The following is a 6,660-nucleotide window of genomic DNA, read 5'->3' as shown; positions in this document are numbered from 1 at the left end:
TATCTTTAGTAAAGCATTCCTTCTGTTCATTAATTTTATTTCTGATCTCATTAAACTGACTTTCTGAGTTTTCTTTTTTTTTTTTAAAGGAATTACTTTATTTTTATTATTTATTTATTTATTTATTTATTTTTGGCTGTGTTGGGTCTTCGTTTCTGTGCTAGGGCTTTCTCTAGTTGCGGCAAGCGGGGGCCACTCTTCATCGCGGTGCGCAGGCCTCTCACTATCGCGGCCTCTCTTGTTGCGGAGCACAAGCTCCAGATGCGCAGGCTCAGTAGTTGTGGCTCACGGGCCCAGTTGCTCCTTGGCATGTGGGATCTTCCCAGACCAGGGCTCGAACCCGTGTCCCCTGCATTAGCAGGCAGATTCTCAACCACTGCGCCACCAGGGAAGCCCCTGAGTTTTCTTATAGCTCATTGAGTTTCTTCAGAACACCTATTTTGAATTCTCTATCAGTTAGATTGCAATATTCCATGACTTTAAGTTTGGCTTTTAGAGAATTGTCATTTTCTTTCTGTGGTATAGTGTTACTGTGGCTCTTCATAGTGCCTGATGAATTCCCTTGCTGGTGCATTTGAAATTAAATGACAGGTTAGAAGTTAGAGTCTTGTTTTCTGGTAGGTGGCACTAAAACACAAGTTTTTGCTTTCTCTTACCTGAGCTGCCTCTGGTTATATTTGAGAGTTGGTGCTTTCCAGCCTCCACCACCTCTGTAACAGATGGGGATCCCTGCTTTCCTTATAGCTTTTTGTGCCTCCAGGGTTGTTGTTGCCTTGTTTCTGCCAGTGTTGCTGTCATCAGTGGGATGGTGGGCTCTTCCCTTGCATCCAACATCCCCTGAGTCACAGGATCTGCCACCATGGAGAAAGGGGGACAGTAGGAGGGGAGCTGGTGTCACGCAGGTGCTTCTATCCTGTCTGGTATCATAAGGTTTGCTGGTTCTGCACTGCAGATGAGTAAGATGGGGGCTGGGGTTGTGGGCACCACAGTGACTGGAGAGACAGTGTACCAGTCCACACTGCCATGGCTACTCAGTTAACTTTGGCCATGGGCACTACTGCTGTAAGGAGGCTGGGATCCTGTGTGCCACCTTCCCTGTTGCTACTGGCTTCTCTGAAGCTGTGGACTCAGCTACTACAGTCAGAGGGCCAGGGTTGCAGGCACCAATTCTGCTATTTCCCAAGCTCTGCCTCTTCTATGTGTTGAGAAGAAACACCTTTGTTGAGTTGTGGATATTTTACTAGTTGTAGTTTGAAGGGGATAGAGAAAGGTTTTTCTTCACTTTGCCATATTGCTGACATCCTGTCTTCCTTTAAATTGATTGTTGTTTTTTTTTTATATTTTCAAAATGGTAATTAGGTATTACCAAATAAAGTAATAAACAACTCTTAACTCAGAGTGCAAAATGAAAGCACCTTATTATTTTAAAGGTGCAAAAGCAAGAAAATACAACATAAACTTATTCACATTTTTAAGTAGTCATCTGTGTGATGGGTAAATACCATTTAAAAACATTTTCAGTAGAAAAATGATTTGTAAATCAGTTTACAGAAAACCAAAAAAATCAGTGTTTAATACCAACTTTAACTATAAATAACTAAAAAGAAAATTGTCCTCTTTTCTCTTTTTGCTTCAACATTTATGTCTTCTGCTCTTTGCCTTTGGGAGAAAATATTGCACTGTAAGGCTGCCATCTTTTGGGATGAGGACAAGAATCAAGATCTTCTTTAATGTAAACTCTTTCCATGCAAGTCTGAGCGGAAGGAAAACCACCTTCCCAGAAATTCTCTGTTGTGTTGGGTGGAATGTAACAAAATTGGTGTCCAGCAGGAAGCCAAATTCTTTCCTCTTTCTTCTGCTGGAAAATCTGCATAATAAAATTTCACATTCCTTACATGTGTGTCCAAGCAATTTTCTTCTCTCTTCTTTTTTCCGAACCACCTCAATATGAGGAAAATTTTGTAAGCTAGTTTCTCTTTCATCATCTTTAAAATATGGCTCCACAAATGCTTTCTGTTTGACCTTATCTTGTTTATCACTATGAGTGTTTTTTATTTTTTTGTAGTAGCTGACAACACCTTCTCTTCATCTGCTACTTGGGGGAAGCTATCCACCAAACAGGATTCATATTTTTCATGTGTAGTCCGATCAAACATATCTTCCAAGCTATCATACATTTTTCTTTCCCCATTTGCACTTTTTTCTCCCTTCTGCTCTTGCTTCTTCATTTTTAAAAGCATAGTTTCACTAACCAAGGTACAGTCCATGTCCACTATCTCTCCTCCTGCTAATCTTGACTGACTGCCATACTTTATATCTACTACAGTAATATCCATTTTATACTGAGAAAGGTCTGCTCTTGGATCTATACTCCACTGGATATTTTCAAAGGATACATCTTGGTTGTTTTGTGGAGACTTTATTTTAGCAATTCTGTTAATGGATTTAACAGAAGAACTGGTTCAAATTCACATGCTCCACGGATTGACCTGGTTTTTATTTTTATAGGCTCATGAGAACCAGCACCCTTTATGTCATCAAAAAGATTCTCTGTCTCTAAACTTTCACGTGGATGCAGAGGGATTCTAAAGATAGGATTTTCTTCCTTTATTTGTAACAGTGTTTTATTATCTGGAGATTTACTCAAGTACTGGAAAAGAGACTCCTGTAAACAGGACTCTTTTGGTTTAACCCACAGCTCCCACTCAAGGCCTTATGGCTTGAGGAAGAGCCCCTTGGAACGGGCTTCAAAACTTCATAGTCACTTGCTTAAATCTGAGTTTACAGTTCTCACTTCCTTGGCTTTTCTCTTGACACTGAATAGCTGAAAATCAATCAGACAGATCCAGAGGTTTATCCATCACATAGTCTCCATTCATGGAAGAACAACTATCCACTGCAAAAGGAAAAGCATTTTCTTTATCAAAGGAGGTTTTGGGGCAGCTTATTTCATCTTCACTTTCTTCCTCAATTTTCTTCCTTTTGGTTCTGCCTCCCAATGATTTCAGGGGTACTACATATTTATCTTTATCAGTAACAGTATCTTTAGTGTGATCAATACTATCCTGTTCACTTAGGGGTTCACTTGTCTTTCTATTTATAAGCATCTGCTTATTAGAAGACAACTGGTTAGTGATCTTGTTCACTTCAGCTCCAAGATTATGATGTGTGAAAAGAGCACCATCTTCAGATTTTGATCTAGGTTTCTCTAATCTATAATTAAAAGTGTTGCTGAAAGGCACTGTTTTCAGATTTTTGTCTTGTTTTGTTTTGTTTTTGTTTTTGTTTTTTTCCCCAGTCTCTAAAAGAGAAGGGAAAAAAACTTGTATTCAAACTTAAACTACTTTTCACATTAGAGGTAGCTCCAAGTACAGGAGATGATACCTGAGTGGTCAAGTCTTCTTGAGGAGGAGTCTTTGAATTAGAATCTGAAAATGTTAAACTATCTTCACCATTTCTTCTAGATTCCTCAAAATGTCTTTTTTTTTTTTTTTTTTTGGTGATCTCATTCCAGGCAGTGGTAGAGCTCATCACCAAGAGAGTTCCTAGGGCCTCAAGATTCAGATTCATCTTGAACACTAAGTCCAAGTGTTTCAGCAACAACTGTAGCTAAATAATCAGGAGAATAACTGCTTTTTCCATATGTTTTAGCCATTGGAGCTTGACTCTGATCACAAGTGTTGGTCACTAGAATTTCACTTTCATTACGTTTATGTTGTGGAGGAGTTGAAGACTTTGGTACTTTTTCAATTCATGTGCACACGCAGAATGCTCCAGTTTAGTGTGTGTTTGTTCTACGTGTTGGATGTGGAGGTTCTCCTTTCTTTGTAGCTGGTTAGCACCAGAAAATGAAAACGTTGTTATTGGTGAATCTGGAATAATATCTTCCTCAGATTCAAGATCAGTTGCTTGATGTGGTTGATCATTCTCAATTTTCTGCTGCAGCTATTCAGAAAACATTTTATTTTCTTCCTGTAGGTATTCTTTTCATTAATAAGCTCTGTGATAACTTTAAGATTCTGCTGTCGAATATTTTCAAACTCTTGTTGTTTCTTCCGCTTATGTTCTTCAGTTACTGCACAGCAATCACATAATCCTGCTCTTAATTGATCTTCTAAAACCTTAATGGTTTCATGAAGGACTTTCTGTTGCTCTCTCAGCTGTTGATTTTTGGTGAAGAATTCTTCTAGTCTTTGTGCATCTAAAATTCATTCCTTTTTCGGTTTGGTTACTTTTACTTGTAAACCTTGTACTTCTTTATCATGATACTTCTTTAGTTTTCTCCAAAGATTCTTAGTCATTAGATACATCTGGGTTTCCACAACTGCTTCCAGAGACAGTCATCTTGCTTAATATGCTCCACACTTCTACTGCTTAATGTTTTCTGACCTTTTCTGTTATATTATATAGGTCTGAAGTTGTCTTTGGCCAGTTTAAATGCAGCTTGCAAGATTGCCTCGAGATTCTTAAAAGCCCCAGCAGGGAAGCAGGCACACTCTGGGGCTGAGCAGAGAAGGTCGTTTGCTTTTCTCCTTGTTTGCCATTTGCTTTTCTCCTAGTTCCCTCACTAATCGACCAAACTGCCAGTGGCCAAGGCTCCCCCTCGGGACAGCCCGAGGTTTTCAGGGCTGGGGGATGGCCCTAAACTGATTGTTTATAAACATTAACTTAAAAAGAACACCACAGTCAATCTGAGATTTTATTCTCATACAATAAATATGCCTTAGAGGATATTGGCAATACTAAAGCCTGTTTTGGTTTTGGTTTTATCTCCTCATTTTAATGACATATCATTAATGAAAAGCTCTTTCCTCCAAAATAATATATATATATATAAATATATTATATAATATATTTATATATATATATATACATATAATACTTTGCACTTTCCCTTCCCTTTCAGCATAATAGAATCATCTACAGTATATGACAGGTAAGATTGGAAGAGTGGAAGAAACGTAATCAGGAAAAGCAGAGTAAATAAGCTTGTGAGTACAAATTTGCAGCCAATTTTTAATGAAGATTCTGTGTCTTTCTGTGATGATTTATGACCATAAAACCCATAAATCCAGAAAGGTGTATTTTACTACAATTTTAAGCTTGTATCCCTTCCTATGTCCAGATAAATACCAAAAGTATATAAAATATACAAAAGTATATATAATATACAAAAATATATAAGACCTATCCCCCCCCAAAATAAGAGACAGTAGCTTACTGCAGCGTGTCTCCTTTTAATTGATATGCAGTCTACATAGGCAAACGTTTGCTTAATCCTGGAGCAGCTGAGTCTGCAGACTCTTCATGCTTGGGTGTAAAGGGATCCTGGAAAGCTTCTTCCCTAAAATGGAACCTATAAGTTCCTAAAACTTTTAAACAAAAAATATAACAATAAAAGCAAAAATATAATTTAAAAAAACATATTCTGAGAAATATATTAATGTATTCATGTTAATAAAATTTTGTATTTTTAGAGACTTATAGGAGTTTATTATACCAGAATTCCTGGACTGGATTTCTAGCTTCTTAATTTATGACCTTGACTTCATTACTTCCTTACTTCATTCATCTGAACTAGGTTTCTTTATCATATAAAAAAGGAATACAAGCTACCTGATAGGTTTACAGTGAGGGTTGAATGAGACAGAGCAATTCCTGGCACATAGAAACTGTTCAATAAGTATAGTTTGTTATTGACATTGTAATTACTAATAATAGTAGTGGTGGCAGGAGTAGTCGAGTGGAAATAACAATTGTTATTTTGGTTATTTTTCAATTTTTGCTTGGTCATAGGAGTATCTGCCCAAAATCCTTCTTAGATAAATTGCAAAATTATCATATTTAGAATCAGCTGCCCACACTGTTTTAAAAAATCGAAGCAAAAAAATAGTATTAACATTCATGAAAATCGATTTCAGTGAACTGATTCCTATTTGTTAGCTCAAAAAAGCATATTAGTATATAGTGACATTTTATGCTTGCTGCAAATGGCATCCAGGAAACAGCTGTAACATTTTGATCTCCAAATGTGCCACATTGTAACTTCAAGGACTAAGCTAACTCTGAAAATTTTAAACAGACTCATTTAGAGAAAATCAATTATCTTGTTTTCAATTCAAGTTAATTTTGCTATGTATTTCTTTTTGATGGCAAAAAGCATTGCAGTTCATAAGCAATATTTAAAACTTTGTTTAAAATCTCTTGACTTAACATTCAAGATGCTGATTGTGGAGGCAAAATATGTGTCACATAGAAATATTTTTGTGATTTTTTTCCCAAAAGATTAAATCAGTTAAGTCCTATAAATTATACCATAGTATTTTTTCAATAGTTTAATGCATATTGAAATTTATTATCAAAAAAATGCATGATCTGTGCATTTTAAGCAAACAAGTTATCTGCCACATATGAATAACAAATGAGAAAATACTCTGAGGACTAAAGTTTACTAAGAGTAACTTTTGTGTGGAATGTTTTGAGATATAAATAAGGAAACATAGTTTCCTATATATGATTGTAAAACTGAAAATATTTCTACTATCGTCATTCCCAGCTTCATTAATTAACTTTATGAGCTTTATTTGACATTCTGCTCTATTCTGAGCCTAAGAACTTATAGTGTGGAATAATAATACATATTTTCTCCCTCACATACTG

General features: G+C 36.4%; 1 pseudogene across 1 annotated transcript; it reads right to left on the bottom strand.

The window, feature by feature from the left end:
- Nucleotides 1-1,204: 1,204 nt before the first annotated feature.
- Nucleotides 1,205-4,843, bottom strand: LOC309647439 (DNA endonuclease RBBP8 pseudogene; annotated as a pseudogene). The gene has a single exon. The product of its transcript is annotated as a DNA endonuclease RBBP8 pseudogene (transcript).
- Nucleotides 4,844-6,660: the final 1,817 nt, after the last annotated feature.

The sequence above is a fragment of the Balaenoptera physalus genome (genome assembly GCF_965194825.1).
Source record: "Balaenoptera physalus genome assembly, chromosome: 18".
Classification (NCBI taxonomy): domain Eukaryota; kingdom Metazoa; phylum Chordata; class Mammalia; order Artiodactyla; family Balaenopteridae; genus Balaenoptera; species Balaenoptera physalus.
Note: the sequence above shows the minus strand (reverse complement) of the source record. Positions and strands in the feature narration are given on the sequence as shown.